General features: G+C 43.0%; 1 long non-coding RNA gene across 2 annotated transcripts in view; it reads left to right on the plus strand.

The window, feature by feature from the left end:
* The window catches only part of LOC138288584 (uncharacterized), a 29,595-nt gene extending 8,727 nt beyond the window's left edge, over nt 1-20,868 (plus strand). For both annotated transcript variants that reach the window (XR_011202475.1, XR_011202474.1), the window contains one exon: nt 19,228-20,868. This is a non-coding gene — a long non-coding RNA (uncharacterized lncRNA). The remainder of the gene's footprint in view (nt 1-19,227) is intronic.
* Nucleotides 20,869-22,238: the final 1,370 nt, after the last annotated feature.

The raw sequence follows: 22,238 nt of genomic DNA on the forward strand, positions 1-22,238 counted from the left end.
GCCCGCCAAACTTACCCCATCAAATGACCGCTCCGCAGTCAGAAGACCGCGGGGGCCATTCAGACTTTCCCGCTGGGCCGGCGGGCGCCCGCCAAGGGAGCACCCGCCAGCCCAGCGGGAAAGGCCCTGCAACACAGAAGCCGGCTCCGAATGGAGCCGGCGGTGTTGCAGGGGTGCGACGGGTGCCTCGCGATTTTCACTGTCTGCTATGCAGACAGTGAAAATCATGCTGGGGCCCTGTTAGGGGGCCCCTGCACTGCCCATGCCAGTGGCATGGGCAGTGCAGGGGCCCCACGACACCCGTTCCCGCCATCCTGTTCCTGGCGGTAAAAACCGCCAGAAACAGGCTGGCGGGAAGGGGGTCGGAATCCCCATGGCGGTGCTGCTTGCAGCGCCGCCATGGAGGATTCTCCCAGCCGGGGGAAATCCGGCGGGAATGCCGGACCCGGCTGGGCGACCGCGGCTGTAAATCCCAAATGAAGCACCGCCAGCCTGTTGGCGGTGCTTCCGTGGTCATCCACCCTGGCGGTCGATGACCGCCAGGGTTGGAATGACCCCCTAAATGTGTTTTCGAAGACTGTGAGTTTATGCAAAAGGCTACACAAGCTAAGGCTATGCAAAATTTAAGGCAAGGCAGATGCAAGGGTAGTGGTCCTTGGACGGCCTGTCGGGTTTCCACTTTACTTTAAGTAAAGTCAGTCCCAGTTTCTTTGATCTCATACTATAGAATTTCTGTTTATTCTCCCAATGAATGTCTCACTTGAGAATATCAAAACTCAGCTTCTGTAAAGCTATTTTCAAATTACTTAGATGAGACAATCCAATTCCAGAATATAAGAGTTACCAGGCATGATTTCACCAAACATGTACTACAGTTCGTTGACCTTTACACCTTTGCAACAACGCATTGCATTGCGTTGTGGAACTTTACCACACATTTTTATGGTATTTACTATGTATATATGTATACGTTTATATGTGACTATGCATGTATACATATATATATATATATATATATATATATATATATATATATATATATATATATATTCTTTTTTTTAATTTTACCTTATTACTTCTAACCTCCCTTTACCTTGTCCCTCTCTAAAGCCATAAAATTGCACTTACCCCTTTACCTCTTCTCATCCCTAAACCCTAAAAACACCTATACTTCCCTTTACCTCTACCTGCACTTTTACCCTTTTTTTAAATAAGTAACTTAAAAAGTATGTTACTGAAAAAATACTTACCTGCTTGGTGAAGTATAGTCTGGGAAAAGATACGTGTTAAATGTTAAAACCTATAACAATTACTTACCTTCATGGTACTTATCTGCATGGTAAAGACTGCCAGATAAAGGTCCTGCATGATAAAGGCTGTGTGATAAAGGCTGCTTCCCAATGGACAGTGATCGAAGTGAAAATGACTTAGAGATTTACATTTATTCAAGGTGCCTAGATGTAAGAATTATTAATGATATGTCTCGGCTCATGTGCAGTATGTCTCAGTGACTTCTAATAAGCTTCCCACCAGTCTATTCCTTGGTGCAATGGAAGAGTTTAGGCGAAAAGGGATGACCTCAATATTCTACTTATTTTCTTTATTAAGGGGGTCATTATGAACACGGTGGTAAACACCGCAGTGTTCATGCTGGCGGTCTTTCCACAGACCGCCAGCCCCCTTGAGAACCCACCGCCGCATTACGAACATTCTGCTGGGTTTCTGCCTTCAGGCCCAGCAGAATGCAGGGCCGGGACATTGCTGACGGCTCCACATGGAGCCATCATAAATCCCTCAGTGCGGAGGGTGCAGCAGCACCCGGCGCGCAGATCACTGCCCGTAAATCGTGGTGTGGCATGGCGGTCTGAACTGCTGGGGTTCATAATGAGCCCCTAAGTGTGGGGAGGGCCAAGACTGATTTGTTGCATGTTCCAAACTGAGGTGGCATGGTGGGCAAAATAACAGTGGGTTTGAATGCTACCCTGAGCAATTGCTGGTGGTTAGAGTTCCTGCAAGCATTCCTCCTTTTATGTTTTTGAAGTGTGGGGAGGGTGCACAGTGCATGAGAGGCAAAGCTTCGAGTGGGTCATGATGCCCCTTTTCTCCATCAATAATAGTAATACATAGCATAGTGCACTCTGTACATCTACATATATGGTATATGCCATACGTATCCAAAAATAGGATAAAAAGATTATAGAATGAGATAAAATCACACTGAAGAGGGCCCTTGACTATGAGCAGGGTTGCTTCCCTGTGAGGCAGTGAACAGATTTTTACCTCCTCTCTCCTTCAGTGTATTGTGTACATGACATGAAATGTGACTTTCATGCTGTTGTAATGAATGGAGGAATGTGTAATTGTTAATGGATGTATAATTGATGTTTATAACATGTTATTGTTGGGACCACGTTTATATTTATCTTCACTGACATAATGTGTGTGTGTGTATATGTAGCTGCTTTTACTTATTCCACGTGGGCTTAGATATAATTTTAGCAAGCTAAAGCTGTAATACTGTTCTTTGAATTGCCTTTACTGATAGCATCACCTAGGACATTACCATTGATTTCACCAATAGATCTACTGATTTGCTAGCGTTTCATCAAGGAACCTGTTATTAAGGTACTTACATTTAATTACAAGTCTTGGCTTGCCTTCAGTTACACAAGTACTTCAGATGTTTGCACACAACAAGTTTGCCCATCCTTTAGGAGATCCACATGAAACCTTTGATCCCTGCACAGACCATATGCCAACACAAAATAACATGTGTAAACGCCTGGCAAATGGTGAACCTGCAAGGTGTTGAGTTGGCATCCAGTGAAGTGTTCAGAGCAAGGCCTGACCATAGACCACGCCGTGGTGTCAATTTCATGCCGTACACGGCCGAACACCAGGATCTGTGGGAGATGGCCATAGTTACATATGGTAATAACATTTTATTTTGCATTAACAAACAGTATAAATTAACTGAAAAAGGCAAAGGTTAAAGTGAAGTTATTTTTGGGTGTGGAAATAACAACTTACTTAACAATAAAATATTCCTTAGAAATTCACAGAAAAAACCGAAGGTCCTAATATTAGTTTAATCGTATCATTATAAAGTAAAAAAAAAAACAGAAATTCACCAGTTGCATTTAACTCAAGAAACTGTAACTCACCCCCTCACCATGCACTGCTTATGAACTCACATATTACAACACTCCTTACATGTTCTATGGCTTCCTTGATAACATCACTGATGACAAATGAAATTACCTCGTTGGTGTCAACACTGTGCATAGCTGGGCGTGAGTTACAGTTTCTCCTACTACTAAGCACAGATTTTGTTCTGTTCCAGACTCTTTGGGGACAGCTAATCCTCTGCGGACAACCAGCTGCAGACGGGTAGGCAAGCTCCTATTGCACACAGTCTTTATCTTGTGCACAACCCCACACAGAAAGCCCACTCCCTCAGTACACTCACACTTCCTCATTCAGTAGTGAGCTAACTGTCAGGAAATGTTCACACTCTCCATGTAAAACCACAAGAATGGATTGCACACATTATTCCAGCCAGTCAATCCTTCACCAGCACTTTATTTCAGCCAGTAGCACTTTACCAGCTACATGCACTTCAAAATATCTAAGTCTAGTTCCTCAATTACACCCAAGCACTTTTTAGCCCCCATATGGACAAATTTCCTTGCATTCCATTGTAGATTATTGTGTAAAGTGATTTTTTAAAATAATATTTTAATGTTTTTGTTAACTTATGTGAGCACAATATTGTAAATATTTTAATTAATCATCCAATAAACTTAAACTTGACTGACATTTAAGCTCCCAGTAGGTGGCCAAACCCCTATTGTGAATGGCTTTCAGTCTGCATTGAAACTTTTGCAGACAACCAACCCTTTGTGGGTGGCCTTCTGCATACTGATAGGCAGGCTCCTGCTGTGCACCGTCTTCGCCCTTTGGATATCCGCTCATTGACAGTCTACTACCTTCAGACTCTCAAGTCCCCTTACGGTGCTGAATCCCCACTATGGAGCTTTCACTCTGCTTTAAACCCTTTGCTGACATCCAACCCCCTGTGGGCAATCAACAGCATATGTGTGGGTAAGATCCTGCTGCACAGTTTTCTCCCTGTGCACAACTCCTCACAGCCAGCCCACTCCTCCAGGCATCCCAGACCCTTAGGTGGCAAAACCCATACTAAGCATGACTTTCACTGAGTTCTGACCCCTTTCTGGGGGCCCAACCTCATGTAGGTACTAACTGCATAGGGTAAGCAAGCATCTATACACAGTCTGTGCCCTGTGGAGCTACACTAATGGGGTGTCCCACTCACTCCAGATCCCCAATCTTCTTTAGGTGGCCAAATGCCTACTACGCTCTGCCTTTGGCCTGTGCTAAACCCATTGATCACATCCATCCCCGGTGGACAAGCTAGGTCATATGGGTGGGGAAACCCCTGCTGCTCATGGTCTCCACCACCTTGAGTACAGATTCCTACATAGAGCCACCTCCCTCCAGCTATCCAAGCCCCCTTCGGTACGAAACCCCTAATATACATGGCCTATGAACGTGCACAATCCTTTGTAGTCATCCAACCCCTGTGGGCAAGCAACCGAATATGGTTGGTCAGTTTGCTGCTGAAGACTGTATTTGCCCTGTGTAGAACTCCTCTGGGGCAGCCCATTCCTTCCAGACACCCACACCCCTTAGTGGCCAAACCTCTTCTCTATACATCCTTTGCCCATTGCTGAACCATTTGCGGACAGCCAACTGCTTATGGGCAACTAACCGCTTATGGATGGGCAAGCCCTTGATGTTCACGACCTTTATGATATGCAGGGTCCCTCACAGATATTCAGCCATGCTATCCCTCTTAGCTATCCAAACACTCACTACAATGGGCCTTTGTGCTGTGCTAAACCATTTGCGGACACCCTACCTCCTATGGGCAACTGACAACCCAATTCCGCTAGACATGCAAGATCTCTTTAGAGGCCATAACTCTATTACGTAGGGCTTTCACCCAGTTCCAAACCCTTTGCAGAGATCCAACCCTCTGAAGGCAACTAACTGCATATGGGTGGGCAAACCTCCGCTGTGCACAGTCTTTGCCCTGTGCACGACCCTCACAGAGAGCCACTCACTCCAGACACCCAAGCCCTTTTTGGAGATAGAAACCCTTTTGTCTATGCCTTTTACCGAATTCCAAACCCTTTGCAGAGCCCCAATCCTCTTTCGACAACTAATTGCATATGGGTGGGCAAAACCCTACTAAGCCCTACTACGCACGGCCTTCACCCTATACCAAATCCTTTGAAGACAGCCAAAATCCCATGACAATCAACTGTAGATGGATAGGTGAGCTCCTGTTGCAGACCGTCTTTGCCATTTTTAGAACCACTCAAGGACAGCCCACTCTCTTCAAAGTCAATCTCCCTAGATGAACAAGCCTCTACTACACACCGCTTTTACACTAATGCGAATCGTTTGCTGGCAGCCAATCCCCTGTGGACAACAAACTGCATGTGGGTGGGCAAACCTCTGTGATACATAGTCCTGCCCTGTGCACAACCATTCATGGAGAGACCACTCCCTCCAGACACCCAAGCTCTCGTAGGTGGCCAAATCCCTATTATGCATGGTTTTTGCCCAGTTCCAAACTATTTGCAGAAACCCAAGCCCCTGTGGGCAGGTCTCTGCTGTGCATCGTCTTTGCCCTGAGGAGTGCCACTAATGAATAGCTCACTAACTCCAGATGCCCAAGCCCACTAGGTGACCAAACCCTTACTACGCTCAGCCTTCACCTTGTGCTCAATTCTTTGTGGACACCCAACCCTCTGTGGACAGCTAACCACATATGGGTGGACAAGCACCTGTTGCACATGGTCTTGAGCCTGTCCACAACTCCTCACAGAGAGCTCACTGCCTCTAAACATCCAAGACACCCTTCGGTGTTTGGTCAACCGTAGGTGACCAAACACCTACTATACATGTTTTTTTTTTCCCCAGTTCAGAACCCTTTGCCAGCAGCCAACCACTTGTGGACAACTTACTAAACATGGAGGAGCAAGCCCCTGCTGTGCATGGTCTTTGGTCTGTGCACAAACCCTCAAGAAGAGCTCACTCCCTCTAGACACTCAATCCCACTTAGATGGCCAACCACTTTGACACACAGCGTTTGCCCAGTTCTAAACTCTTTGTGCGCACCCAAACCCCCGTGGGCAGCTAACTTACAACCCACTCTTTCCAAAGGCCCAAACCCCCTTAGGTGGCCAAAACTCTATTACACTTGGCCTTCATCCTATGCTGAACTCTTTTTAAGTTTATGATGTCACACATCTTTACTTTAGTGTACAAGGCATCCCAAACAGAAACAGAAATATTTATAAAAATATAGCATTGAATAAGAGTCAGAGAAGGAATTTGTTATATCTTCTATTAATATATAGCACTGCTGTCCTCTCTCACTAGTAGTGGTGTGCATTCATACTAACTAGTACTATGCACACAGGTTCTACCATAGTAAAAAGGAGTGAGCATTATGTTTATTGTAGGTTTCCTCCTGGAAGAGTACTCCTCCATTAGAAAATACCATGTTTAGTGTAACTTCCAAGGTTTTTCACTTCGAACGTGTGGTGTATAATACTCAATACATGGAAAGTGGTTAACAGTTAATAAATACAATCCAGATGCACGACACAAATTTTCACTTTAGTACATCTGTTTATATCACTATAGTGAGAGGCATTTATTAAACTGTTAATAAATGCTTCTCACTATAGTGATACGAACTGATGCACTAAAGTGCAATGCTACTGCATGTTAAAAGCTTACAAGAGACTAAAGCTCTTTTGTTCAGGATACGTGCATCCTGAATTCACATATTTAGAAGTGCCCTCTTGTATGCCTTTAACATGCAGGAGCGTTTCACGTTATAACTTAGGCTTGCCACTATATTCAGAGGCATTTATTATAACGGTTAATAAATGCCTTTCAGTATAGAGATATTAACTGATTTACTAAGGTGAAATGCTCCTCCATGTTAAAATCATAAAAGAGACTAGAACACTATTACATATGTCACTTCAGGATGCACACACCCTGAGCTAACATTTTAAAAGTGTTCTCTTGTATGCTTTTAACATGCAGGAACATTTGACTTTAGTGCATTAGTATATATCACTATAATAATGAGTGGCATTTATTAACAGTTTTAATAAATGCTTCACAATATAGTGACATAAACTAATGGCTTAAAGTCATATGACTCGCATGATAATAGCGCACAAAAGAAAAACTTATAAACACATGAGTTCCAGACGTACACTCTGCTGTGCCAGCCTGCGGTTTGTTTTTATTGTTTCTAAAACAGTAAAAAAATAAACCACAGGCTGGCAGGCATGATAGAAGGCCTCTATTCCCTGTCCCACTTTCCTGGCAAATCTTGCTCTAGAAAAAAGCAGGGCAACCCGCAACAGGGTTTGCTGCTGCTCTTCTAGTACAGGATGGGAGACTGGAGGGTGGCAAGCGTTCCCTCTCGGCCTCTGATGCAAAAGCATGCATGTGGCTCGAGGTCACAGAGTTGTGACTCACATGCCTGCAGTCTTTCACAGGCTTCAAGGAACACCCTTTCCCAACACATCACAGGTGACGAGTTGGGAAAGGGTGTTGCATACAGCCTGCGAAAGTAATTTACAGGCAGTCCGAAGAATACAGGGCTTATTCCTTAGACGCCCAGGACTGCCTGTAAATATGACACTGCTGGCGTCATGAATGGGAGGTCTCTTCAGCCCCTCAAACATTGCATAGAATAGCCGTGTTTTTTAAAGGAAAATGCTGAGGGACATATGCTCACTAGATCATGTGTCCCACATGGAAGTGCCTGGCTGCCTGACTGTCATGCAGCAAATGCGTGAGACAGCTGGGCACTAAAGCAGCAACCTATGGCTTAAAGCCCTTATTTAATTTAAAAAATAACTTATGTGGATGGTAATTGCTCTTTGCAATGAACATCCACATAACTTGAAAAAAATAAGGTGGGTGGCGCCTTGGCGCCCTTTTGTGGCAGCCCCTGCTGCTCAGAACTAGATAGCTCTTCTGAAACATATCTGGTGTTGATTTACACTTTCATTGATAGTTTAATTGCAAAGGTGTATGTGTTCTGTAAAGATTAGGGGCATGATTAAAAACTCGGCGGACAGATTACTCCGTCACAATGGCGACGGATATCCCATCCGCGGTAATCTAAATCCCATTCTATCCTATGGCATTTAGATTTTGGCAGGCAGGAAATCCGTCACCATTGTGATGGAGTAACCTGTCCACTGAGTTCTAAATAAGGCCCTAGGTGTTCTGATGGAAATGGATCTTCTCAGTTATTGACACTTTTCCTTCTTTTCATGAGTCCTTTAAAAAAGAGCAGACATACTAAGGAGGATTTATTAGGATACATGAAGAAATGTCCCCTTATTGTGCCTGCCTTGAGGAGGCACAGGATTTTGATACACATCTCTATCTCACAATGATAGGAGATTGTGATTCTACCACAATACCTGGATGGTTCCATGTAAAAGGCCATGCACCACCTATACAATACCCACTTCACATCAAATAATGCAAAGTAGCAAATAACATCACTTTCTTTTAGTTTGAGAAACTATCCAACGCTAGTCATCAATTGCATTGAGTATTAAATCTCACAATAACATTTTACATTAGGCCTGTATTACGATAGAAACACAAACCTAATGAAAAGCATTAATAATTGTGGACCATACCATGCATATTGACCATTGAGGGTCAGCTCACTTTTTATAGGGGTGTGCCATAGGACCACACCTATTATGCTGTAGAAGGCCTTTAATATAGGTTAATATAGCCTCGTACAGTGGTAATGAACTTTATTATAATGTATTGTCATTTTTATAATAGTCTGTCCTCATGAAACAGAATATTACAATACCTTTATAGCATGGGTTGATTGCCCACAGAAGATGAGATCTCCTTTGGCCAACACATTCAAGGCAATGATGATGGATGTGTGAAGTGGGAGTTGTCCATCCTCAGAGATTGGAGCCCTGAGCATGGCCAGTTGCTAGGCTAAGCAGCCAAACCCCACTGAGACCATCCTTAGTCAGGTCCTGCACATTGATGCATGCAGTTGGCCAACATCTGTTGCGCATGGCCTTCTTGCTATTAATGCTCATGGTCTGCAGTGTTGCACAGCAGGGGTTGGCTACAAGGCCTGGCAGAAGTTCAGTGCTCATCGAGGAGGTTACACTCCTGAGACCATCTACAGCTGCACTCAACCAAAGGCTGTGTGCAGTGGGGTTTGGCTGCCAGTGGAGGGTGGGGCACAGGGCCTGGCCAGTGTCAAGGCCCTGCCACCACACCCAACTTCATATGCCAGGGCCATGAGCATCATTAGCAAGAAGGCTGTGTGCAGAGGGGGTTGGCTCCCCACAGAGAGTAAAGCAAAGGGCCTGGCCAGAGACCATGAGCTGCCAACCCCTGCTATCCACAACTGTAGGTTGTGTGCAGTTGGGGTTTGCTGCCCACAGTAGGCTGCAGATCGTGTGCAGTCTGACGTTGGCCTCCTCGGGGACGGGCTGGTCCTGCGACGAACATTCAAGGTGCACAGCCAAAGGACATGTGCAATAGGCTTGGACATCCACAGAGAGTGGGGTTCAAGGCCTGATTAAAACAAGGCTCTTTGGCCAATTCCTGCTGTATAGCCTCAAAGGCTGTATTGTGTGTGGGTTGTTGGCCCACTGACAATAGGGCACAGGGCTAGCCAAGACTTGTCACTGCTGCCAATCTCTTTTTCCTTGCCCCTTTCTTCAATGGATCTGCATTAACCTTGCCATGAAAGACTGAAAGTGGGCAAAATTTTGTGCAGATTCCTCAAGTGATTCTAAAGGCATTACGAAAAGAAAAAAAATGCCTTTCCTGGTGAGACCTGTAAACTTTAGCGGCTGCTAGAACTCCTGATGGCAATCATTTCACAGGGATGCCATTGTGTTTGTCACCAAGAAACAACCAGTCTCCAGTAATGGTTTCCAAAGCGGAGGTAATGTTAGTGCATCACCACCGGATCAAAACTAGTGTCAACATGGAGAAGTGCCAGGCCATCTAATTTTGCTTCATACAGCATTGCCCTTATTCTCTGAGAAGGCCTTGAATTGTTCTATGAGCTGGGGTTGAGACAGGAAAAGATCATACCTAATCTGTGATGTCATAAAAAGATCAAAGAAAGCAAGAAAATGTGCATTGACTGAAACAAGATTGACTAGAAATTATGCTGATTTGAAGACAGATGGATTGCAAATGCAGATGATTTTATACAGGGCCCTCTTAGCTACATGAAACCAATGCAGGCCAATCAAGCATTTTAAAATACTGTCTCTGTGTTTGATTCTGTGGGGTTTGCCACTCTTTAAACTCATGAGGTGGGTTCAGGCAATGATACACCATCAGGCGGAAGGAAAGTTGTCTGCCACAGTAAATAGCATTTCACATATCACTGGAGCCGCAAAGGAAGGAAACAAAATGTCTGCCACTATATGTGATCAAAAGTATCAACCTATATTAATACAGTGCTCACTGCATTGAGCAAGAAACAACATTTTAAGGGACGTATTTATTGTTATTAACTCCATCCATAAGTATCTTGGAACGTAACTAGAAAGAAGTGAAGAATAATAAATACCTATTTACCTCACGGTTGATGGTTGGCTGGAGTGTGAGCCCTGGTCAAGCAGTAACCAAAATCCTTCACAGGGTAAGGCACAAGCGACCTCAGATTAACCTCTGCTCAACCCTCTGGCAACTTGGCACAGAGTAGTCAGGCTTGACCTAGGGGTAATGTATAAAGTATTTGTGCAACACTTCAAACGGTTATAAAGTGAAAGCACCACACAAAAAGATCTCATACAAACTTAGAAAAACAGAACATAAAAATACAATCAGTTGGAACAGTAGATATGAAGTTTGAAAGATTTTATTTTAAAAAGTGCCAAAAATCCCAAAGCACAAACTAGGACAAAGTCACAAGTTCAGGCCGACCGTGATGGAGCATGGGCTGATTACAGGGACCTAGATAGGCCAACTGAACAGAGTACCTTAAATCATGGTTTACACAGCATTGTGAGGATCAGCGTTGAAGATGCATTACACAGCCAAAGCGATTCATCAGTGCCGAGATTTTAACGACGCTGCAAGTCAAGGACCTGTGGCTTGGAGCCCTTTAATAAGGCTTGTAATGTGAAGGTTTGCAGTGGGGATATGGTGAGCAGTCGCAGTAATGCTTCAGTACCAAAGGGTTGTGATGCGCAGTCCCTCATCATCGTTCAGGGTGCTGTCGATGAGAGATGCAAGAGACGGTGGCGAGAATGCATCACACAGTTGAGTATTGCATCTGTTTTCAAGAGAGGTGATGCAATGCGGGTCTTTGTGATGGGTCAATCCATGCAGCAGCGGCAATGCATTCATTCTGCTTGGGTTTGAGCCACACAGCAGAGGAGATGTGTTGGTTCCTCTGGATCCACAGAGGCTGGTAGAGCACCTTAAGAACATTTCCAAGAGTCCAGGATTGGGGTGTCAACACTTGGCAGCGTAGACTCACAGATGGCAGAGTTCAGGTACAGGTGCAAGGTGGTTGGAAGCCTGTTGTGTCCCTGAGGTTTCAGATCAGTAGGCCAGACAACTAGCCCTTGGAGTCACTCTGTGTTCTGGTTTCTAGAGATGCACATCCAGTCTTTCTCACACAGCCAAGAGGGTGGAAAGTAGCTAGTCAGCACAGCAGGGTAGCAGTTCATTCAGATCAGTAGTCCAGCAGAATGGCAGTCCTTAGGGCACCACAGCCGTCCTTCATCCTGGCAGAGTTTTCACAGGTTCAGAAGACTACTGAAGACTGTGGTGTCTGAGGTCCAGCATTTATACCCAGTTGTGGCTTTGAACTGGGGAAAGCTTCTAGAGGCATGCCTTTGAAATGCACAGGTGTCCTGCCTCCTTGGCCCTGGCTCCGGACTAATTACAAGGGGTGAGGCTGTGTCCAGTTCCTCCTTCCCATCCTGCCTAGGATGGCCCATCAAGTCAAACCTAAGCTCCCACTGTGTGTGACTGCCTAGAAGGAATACAAAAAGCCCAACTGCCAACTACACTCAGTCATGTGATGAGAGCCAGGCTGCAGGCACGAAAGGGCTAAGACAAGAAAACGCCAACTTTCTAAAAGTGGTAGTTTCAAAATTGTGATTTAAAATCCAACTCCACCCTAAGTTAGTATTTTAACTTGTTGTTCCAGAGACACCAAACTTGAAGGAATTATCTCTTCCCATTTGAAAATTACACTTTTAATAGTACTTGTAATAAAAACTGTAAACTTCGCACTTGTATAGCACACTACTCACCCGTTAGGGTCTCAAGGCACTGTATGCATACTGCTGTGGAACCCCCTCCTAGCTTTTCCCTGTGAGGCGCCCACTCCGGGGCACCCCCAGGGTGAAGCCAGACATGCAAGCGCTGTCAGGGCCATTGTGGAGATTAAGCAAGCTATTGCCCAGAGTTACAGAGTGGGATCCATTAATTAGATTAGGCACCTAGGCAAGAACTATCTGGTCCAAGGGAATTGAGCCCAAAACCTGCTGAGGTAGGAATTGAACCCTGGTCCCGGGCCAGACCTCTGCATCAGGGTCTACTGCTCTAACCATTGTGCACACTTCTCCACTCGAATGATATCCCATGGAAGAGACAGGCCTTGCGGAAGTGAAATCAACTGTAAGAGTTTTATCACTACCAGGACATGTAAAACTAGACAGTACATTGTCCACTTTTAAATACATTGCATCCTGCCCTCTGGGCTGTCGAGGGCCTACCCTAGGGGTGAGTTATATGTATTCAAAATTAAGACTTGTGCCTGGCAAAATGTTTACTTTGTTTACTTTTCCAGGATGAATTGGTAGTTTAAAACTGCACACACACAGCACAACACTGCAGTGGCAATCCCGAGACATGTTTAAAGTGCTACATAAGTGAGTGGCAGAACCAGTGCTGCTGGCAAAGTAGTAACATTTAATTTACAGGCCCTAGGCACAGGTGGTGGCACTTTACTAGGTCCTTACAAGTAAATTAAATATGGCAACTGTGTATAAGCCAATCTAACACATTTTAAGGGCCTCATGGTCGCTGTGCTTAAGCAGCATGCGGGAATTAATAACTCTGATCCATCCAATAAATACATGTTTTTATTTTATAAGGAGAAGGTAGATGAGCCCCTTTGTTCTTCTACCCATCATCCATGCAGTGGGATGCTCATTCCTGCAGGGTGCATAGACACAATTGGCATTCCTTACCCAAAATAATGAGGGAAGTTAGAACTTGTACCCCTGTTAGAAATGGGGTTTATGGTTGGCTAGAGTATGCACTACAGCCAGGAAGAACCCACCCCTCTAGTTAGGGCAGGTAAGTTATACACCAAAGATAACCTGTGCTCATCCACTGGTAGCATGGCATAGAGCAGTCAGGCTTATCCCCAGAGGCAATGTGTGAAGCGTTTGCACAACACACTCTCACCAGTGACACAGTAAATGAATCACAAATGAGACTTCACATAGGATCATATAAAAAATAGGTTTCTCTGTTGTACATATTGTGAGACCATGTTATGCATGATTCATAAATACTCTGTCAATACTCTTTGTCCTGGCAATGCAAGAACTAAAACTGTATACGTTACACATCATTAGATCAGTAATTACTGAGGCACATCAGGCTTTCTAAAAAGAGCATGTACATAAATTGTTACATTTGAGCAAGTAATTTACCTGATTTCAGAGGCCAAACCTATGTAACATTATAATTGCCACAAATGCATGAATCATCAACCATCCCATAAGTAGACGGTAACCCCACACAGGCACAGTGAGCTCTGCACTCCTATTAGCAGGAATGTGGTAATAATTAGAAGTTGTTTTTAGAGCAAATGCTCTTAAGACGGCTCCTGTGCACCTAGTGCCTAGAGTATGGTAATCAGTACCTAAGTGCAACATGAACCACTCTCTGGTGGTGATCGGAGCCTCCTTTGCAGACCTGACCTACAACAAAAGGCCACCGAGTAAGTACCTGCGATATTATGGGGTGCACACACCCTGCGACTCCCCACATGCAGAAATTCCAAGGGCAGCTGCCCATGAACACACAGAGCATCTGCCAGGGCTTCAGAGGTTTGCAAGTTAAATACAGGCAAGCCCTTGCCAGCGTGCAGGGAGTGCACTTGAGTCTCTGAACTCTAGAGCTGCTGCATGGGTCTAGTGAGAGCACCATAACGATGTTGTGCTCCAGATCTTGATGTCCAGGGAGAGTGATTAACGGGCAGGTGTAGGAAGGCATTAGTGCCTCGCAAACAGCGAAAAACGCCGTTTGCGAGACGCTAATGCCCTCACGCGATGCTGAAACACATATTGCGAGTCGGTACTGACTCGCAAAATGTGTTTCCGACTCGCAGATAGGAAGGGGCGTTCCCTACCTATTTGCGAGTTGCACCGCGATGTAGGGTTGATTTGTGACCGCGAAAGCGGTCGCAAATCAACCCGCAGTTACCATCCACCTGAAGTGGATGGTAACTCATTCGCAAATGGGAAGGGGTCCCCATGGGATCCCTTCCCCTTTGTGAATGCTCCCAATAATATTTTTTCAGAGAAAAAAAACGAAAACAAAAAGGTTTCAGTATTTTTGAAAACTCTGAAAAAAACCGAAACAAAAAGGTTTCAGTATTTTTTTCTATTTGCAGCTCGTTTTCCTTTAAGGAAAACGGGCTGCAAAGAGAAAAAAAAACTGCTTTATTTAAAAGCAGTCATGGACATGGTGGTCTGCTGTCTACATCAGGCCACCATCCCCGTGAGTGCCTAGACTCGCTACTCGACCCCATAGGGAGTCGCGGAAGGTGTCTGAGACACCTTTCTGCATACCAATTTGCGAGTTGCAAATTGCGAGTCGGACAGACTCGCAATTTGCAACTCGCAAATTGGTTTCTACCTACATCTGGCCCTAAGTCCTCTCACTTTGGCGCTGTTATGAACTCTGGGGGAAGCACCAGCCACACTTTGGATGCACACACAGCACTGTGCAACTGTCTGTAGTAGTCTCCCTTGATGTCCCAGGCAATGTGTGGTCCCGAAATCAGCATGCAGGGCCGGAGAAAGAGCAGTAAAACAGTGCTCACCAGGCGCTGAGGGAAAGTAAAAGTGCACACTATCCACTAGTGATAAAAAGTGAATTGGAAATATAAAGCGTCCCCCAATGCATTGGTTTAGGCAGCCAAGGGGCAGTAAACAGTGCCCACCCTGCACTGGGGCCCCTGGGAGAACACTTGGGCACAAAGCAGGGCAGCTATGCAGTAGGCCAGCATATGAGTTTCCTTGAGCAGAGTGGCAGTTGCTCCAGCAGACAAGCAGGTTGGCACAACAAAGAAAGTAGTCTCAATGATGGTTCCTTCTGGCAGAAGCAGCAGAGCCTAGGGAAACTAAAGTCAGGGAGTATCTGGCAGCAAGGCAACACGCAGAAAAGCAATCCAGGAAGCCCTTTATGCCGCCCAGCAGATAGAAGGCAGCAGGGCAACAACAGAAGAGCAGTCCAGATTAGTCCTTTGTGCAGCTCAGTAGTCCTTCTGACAGAGGTTCAGCTCCAGTTGCAGAAGTGCTCTACATACATGGGGTCAGGGCCCCTGTGCCAGTACTCAAAAATGTCTTTAATGTAAGATGTCACTTCAAAAGGAATCCTTTTAAGTGCAACACAAACCTCTTTCACTGCAGCCCTGTATTTCGGACATCAGTAGTGGTTAGCTCAACCCTTTGTGTGAGGGTTGGACACACCCTATTGACATGTTGGGTGTGAAAGACCTCTCCCTCTCCCAGCCCAGGAAAACTATCAGTTGATGCAACTGATACATCCATACAGATGGATGAAGATGAAGATGTATCTCCTGGCACACCCAACCCCTCCTGTGTTGTGGCTGTGTGGAAAGTATGCACAAACTGTAACTGCCACTCTGCCCTAGATGTGGATTGGAGTCAGGCTGCAAACAACATAGAGTTTTAAGCACAGAGACTTCCCACTATCTAAAAGTGGCATTTCTAAAATAGCAATGTAAAATCTAACTACACCAGTAAGCAGAAATTTTCACTACCATTCCAAACATACCAAACATGCCCCGGCTATTCCTTTCAGATCAGAAAATACCACTTACAAGTTTATAAGGGAATTCTCAATGCAAACCTATGAGAGGAGCAGCCCTCACACTAGTGAAAAACATAACAGGCTGTTTGTCACTACTAAGTACATGTCCTACCTTCCACATACACAGCACCTTGCCCATAGGGCTAGCTAGGGCCTACCTTAGGGGTGACTAAGGTGTAGTGACAGGGGAGTTTATGCCTTGGCAAGTAGTTTGAAATGCTAAGTCAATATGGCAGTAAATTGCACACGCAGCCACTGCAGTGGCAGGGCTGAGACAGGTTTGAAAGGCTATTTCTGTGGATGGTGTAATCTGCATTGCAGACCCACTAGTAACATTGAAATTTACAGGCCATGGTTATGCAATATGCCAAACAAGTGTAAGCTAATCATACCAACTTTTATGGGAGAGAGCACCTGCACTTTAGTTTAGTGTGACTGCTCTGTGCTCAGCTACAAGGAGTTGAGCACAGGTTAATCTGGGGTGGTTGTGTCTTATCCTGACAAGGATTGTGGTTTCTACGTGACCAGGGTTCACATCCCAATCAACTAACAACCCAATTTCTTACACTAAGCTAGCCCACATCCAACCCCTGCAGTGCCACAGGGGGAGCAGACAGTGCTATTCACGGCCTCCTTTAACCATGTTCTTTCCTGATTCTGTGACCCCCTTCTCATTCCATGACCCCTCTGGCCCTCTTACTGAGAAAAATGTTTGTGGATTTATCTTCAAGTGTAATTAGTGGAAAAGGGCCAGGTATTCCTATGTCTCGCTAGTTATTTCCCATTGCGGCAACAACACTCACTACTGCTGGTTTATGGTGTTGGGATACTGGCTGGAACTGGAGAGTACAATCCCTTGGTATCCCAGCACCAAAAACCAGAAATCTTGTAATCATAGCCTAGTTTTTAAATAAGTATTCAGAATGCAAATATTAGAAACACAAGAAAAGGTGGTATTTAAATAACGCTGTAGGGTGTGTGGTTGGAAGGGTGGTTTGTTTTCATCCTATTTGGAAGGTGTTTCAATGTCCATGGTGATATCATGTTACGGGACACATTGCTTAGCAGCGTGATGGATGAAGAAGTGTACGCAGTGTGTGGTTTCCAGTAAGCTGGCAGCTTTGAACTGCTCTTTAGGACCCTTTGTGGTATTTCCCATTATCATAGACCACTATCCAAGTTACTGTTCTGGGATGTCCATTCTGAAATTTGTTGTTTAAAGTTGATGGTCCTGTGCAAGCTTTGGTTGGTGGGAGAGATGGTGGGGAGATCTGCCAGGATGTATGATAAAAGACCTCAATATGGGGGAGTATATTAATAAGGCAGTGGAGACGCTTTGTATAACCATGCAGCTTTATGAGTAACTCTGTAATGACGATTTGTAGATTAAGTCAGTGATTTCTCTAATTGATAGCAGAGTTGCCAAAACCCTACTAACTGATTACATTATAAAAGCAGTGAAGCAGGCAATTTACCAAGGGATGGGCAATTGTTTTCTTAAATCAGTGGTAAGTTGACTCAAAACGTCGGGCAATTTTGCCCATTTCCGCTGACTAGGCATCCACTTGCCCCAAATTCAAAAAGGTGGAATAAAGAGAGAATGGTCCTGCAGCACATGAATTTCTTCTTCCACCATGTAAGATAGGAAGAGAGCCTGTATGTAGTGCCTGCAGGGCTTTCCTGCTTGGGAAATAACTTTCAAGAGTACTGTTGGGGGTCCTGGAAATGTATATACCTTACTGAAATTACCATTAAGGTAAATACATTACCCAGTACCCCACATTGCTTTTAAATGTAATTATGTTGTGCTTTGTGTCCACCAGTGGAGCAGCGGTACAACCTTAATTCCGCTCTGAAAGCCGAAAACAATGAACATTTCACCTGTTTCACAATTCACAAATTCGCTTACTGCTATTTATTAACTACAAAACAATAAGACTCCCAAGAAAAATGAGACAGAGGTTGAATTTTACACATTACTTGAAACATTAGTAGTATAACTGTTTGAAAATTTGAACAGTACAAAATACTGTGGCCAGTGGAGAAAGGTAAAGTGGAGCCCCCCTGTAGACTATGAAGATATGAAGCGGGGCCTCTGAATCTCCCCTATCTCAAAGATATGCATTGGTATTTGACAGAAAATGGCCTCCCTGAAGGGGTCGGGACCTCCTGAAGGGTTACCCAACACCTACCCCCACATAAGTGGCTGCAGGGCCTGTGTTACACCCCCAACTGTTATCGCCAGCTTTTAGAAGTTAGGAATGGTGGAAAATTAGTGTGGCTCATTTTGGCTAGTAGTGCCCCTCAACACTGAATATGAAATATTATTTAAAGTTATTCTAGAGTTGGGCATCCTCCGATGTAACATTGGTTCTATTTGCAAGTAGAAGCTTCCTAACAGATAACCATGAAGGCGTTCTGCAGCTGACATTCAGAGTGTGAGGATTCAGGGTAAAATTCCACAATATGCTACTCTGTGCTAATAATTACAATTTCTTTAAAGCAGATAAAAACATCATGGTTCAGTTTTAAAGCATCTTTCTGGAATCTACAAAGACGAGAACCTGTGGGAATAATGGGCCGGGTCATGGTTTGAATTTGTGACCAATATTTTTGAATCTAGTAAAGAATTTTACTACCCAACCCATGCATTCATATGTCAGTCCATAATGTTCCAATTTCGCGTGGGTCATAATTGAGCTTACTTAATGAATATTAATGAGGTGGGTCGAAAATTGCTACTCACTCCATTTGGTTGCCATCAAGTTGTCTGATTGTGAAAGACATTTTGTTAAATTACAGTGGGCTTGCAGCCTACCGATTCCTTACCATTTGTAGGCTTTTTTTTGCTACTATCATTCTTCTTATGAGATGATTTATCTTCCTCTTCCTCTTCTGTATTTGTCTTTTGTTTTCTTTCTTCTTCTGTTTCCCAAGGATATTTTTACTGGGGTATAGCTGAAAAGCAGATTTTAAGATTTGTTTTTTTTTTAGCTCCTGCAATCCAAATACTGCATGAAAACACAAGCTTTGACACACAACGGCTTTTATGAAGCAGGGAGGTGCACCTACTCAGCAGGATTCTGAGGAAAAGGTGTACTTAGCATGACACATCTCTGGAGGCCCAGGTGACCAAATGGCTGAATCATGTGGAAAGTAGATGAGAACTTTGCAAGCATTTTGATTTGAATTCTGACACTTCTGAATTATTTTTTAAATTCTGTTCAGAGTTTCCTGAGTGAAAAATACTTCCAAAACTAAGCCATGCCATTTATAAAGATTGACAACCTTGAATTCAATGTACAGCCTAGATATACCATAGGATGTATGCTTGCTTTTCCTCTAGTGTTTTGGAGTTATTTTTCTTCACTTATTTTAACAACATTTCACCCTTGAATTCTCCATCCCAAACCCTTCTATTTTCACTCCTAACCTCTACACACACTTAAACACCTTCTACTCTAAACTCTTTACCTCTCGACTATTCAACCATCAAACTTATACCTTTCACCCTTAAATGCTTTACTCTCAAACTCTTCCCTTCTAAACTTTCCTTAACCTTCACCCTTATGCTCTTCATCCATGTACCCTTCACTCTTCACCTTTAAACCCTTCATTCCTAACCCTTTACCCATCACCTATTCACCTTTAAAATGCTTCCTATGACTTTTCATTCCGAAACCCCTCACCCATCAATCCTTCACCAATATACACTCCATCTTTTGCCCTTAAATCCTTTACCCCTAAACTCTTCACCTTAAGCCCATAACCTACCCTATCCTAAAAAAAAGATTACCTCTATATTGTTACATTCAATTAAAGGATAATGAGATCGTAGTCCACGACATGGCTTGAAAATTAAATATAATTACATGGAATGTCCCAATTTGAAACAAGGTTTATTTGAGTACAATGGGCAGGTGAAGTGAAAGCCCTTGCCTGCAAAGTTACACAATTAGAGCATTTACCTTGGCAAAGTTTTAAAACACTACCCCACTTCACCAAATTGAAATTTTCTGACCGATATCAGGGACAACTGGGCTGTTTCTAGCCACCGGATGTCCCTATGGGAAGCCGTTCATGTCAAAATTACAGCTCCCCATATAGGAAACCTTCTGAAATGCACAGCGTGCTGCAAAATAAAAATGACCCACACCAGAATGAATATACTATGTGTCAAAATAATTATGATACCTGGCAGAGTGAATCTGAATTGAACCAAAACAAATATGAAACCTGGCAGAGTGAATATGCTACTTAGTGATTAATATGAATAAGACACACACCAAACTGAATAAAAAATCTACTGAGATATATATCAGTCATACTCAAATTAATATGGCCCTGGTGGTAAACAATAAAAAAATCACTAAACCAAATACAATATTCATCAAAAAGAATGGGACATTCCTTGAAATGATTGACATATGCCAAGAGGAATATGACATACATTGAAATGAATATGACAGACTGAAATGAATATAAGGTACTGAAATAAATACATTCCATTCTGAAAAGAAAGTAATGCAAATTGAAAATAATATAATATATACTCAAATTAACATTAAACATGTTGCAATGAATTTGAATAGTGTTGAAATTAATATTACCCAGATGGAAATGAATATGAGATGATTGAAAACTAATATGGCTTGTGTTGAAATTAATGTAACCCCATTGAATTGAAGCTGACATGCCTTCAAATGAGTATGACCAAAGATGGAATACTCATGACATTTGTTAAATTAATATGGCACACCTTGAAATTAATATGACACATATTCAAATGAATATGATATATGTTAAAATTGATAAGTTGCAGCTTAATATTAATATGACAGTTGTTAATATGAATATGACGTCCATTGAAATACAAATAACATTGACTGAAAGGAATATAACACATGTTAAAAAGAATATAACATGAGTTGAAATGAGTATGACCTTCATTGAAATGAATTTGACATGTTTGCAAATGAAAATGAGTAATGTTAAAATGATCATGACATTGATCACACTGAATATGGATTGCATTGAAAGTAATATGATATACATTGACATGATTATGATATATGTTGCAATGGATGTGATTCATGTTAAAATTGTGTTCATATGAATGAAGCATTCATTGAAAGTAATATGACACATGCTAAGGTGAATACGACATTCATTGAAATGAATATGAGCTCCACTGAAATATAGTCAACATGTCTTAACCTGAATATGACCGATGCTGAAATTGAAATGAAACATGTCAAAATGAATATTTTATGCTTTGAAATTGATATGATACACAAAAAAATAAATATTGTATATATTGAAATGAATATGACCTGTGTTAAAATGAATATGACTTGTGTTAAAATTATTTTGACAGGTGTTAAGGTGAATAGTACATTCATTGAAATGAATGGCATTCATTGAAAGGAATATGACACATGTTAAGATGAATATGAGCCACTTTGAAATGAATATGACACCTGGTGAAATTAATATTGCCCACATCAAAATTAATATGACATTTTGTAACATGAATATGACACTTTTTGAAACAAATATGAAACTGTGAGATAAATGTAGCATGCTTTGAACTGAATTAAGCATATATCGAAATGAACAGAATCCATGCTTAAATGAATATGACTGCTTTTTAGGTGAATATGGCTTGCACTGACCTTATATTGATTTGCTTTGAAATTAATATTACATATTAACTGTAATATTACATGTTCTCAAAGGGTATGCTATGTACTAAAATGAATTAGCTGAAATTAATATACCACTCATTTAATAGAATATAAAACAAGGAATGAGCCTTTACCATGCATCCATTTACAAGGCAGGTAAGTATTTCCACATTTGGCACACAGTACTTTATCACACAGGTAAATATTTTTCTAAATAACAATTTTTTTAATGTGCGCATAGAGGTAAAGGGAGGTGTTAGAAATGGGGTCTCTTGTTGGCAGTGTTTTGCACCCTGTACAAGTAGGGACCCTCACTCT

The sequence above is a fragment of the Pleurodeles waltl genome, chromosome 4_1 (assembly GCF_031143425.1).
Source record: "Pleurodeles waltl isolate 20211129_DDA chromosome 4_1, aPleWal1.hap1.20221129, whole genome shotgun sequence".
Classification (NCBI taxonomy): Eukaryota; Metazoa; Chordata; class Amphibia; order Caudata; family Salamandridae; genus Pleurodeles; species Pleurodeles waltl.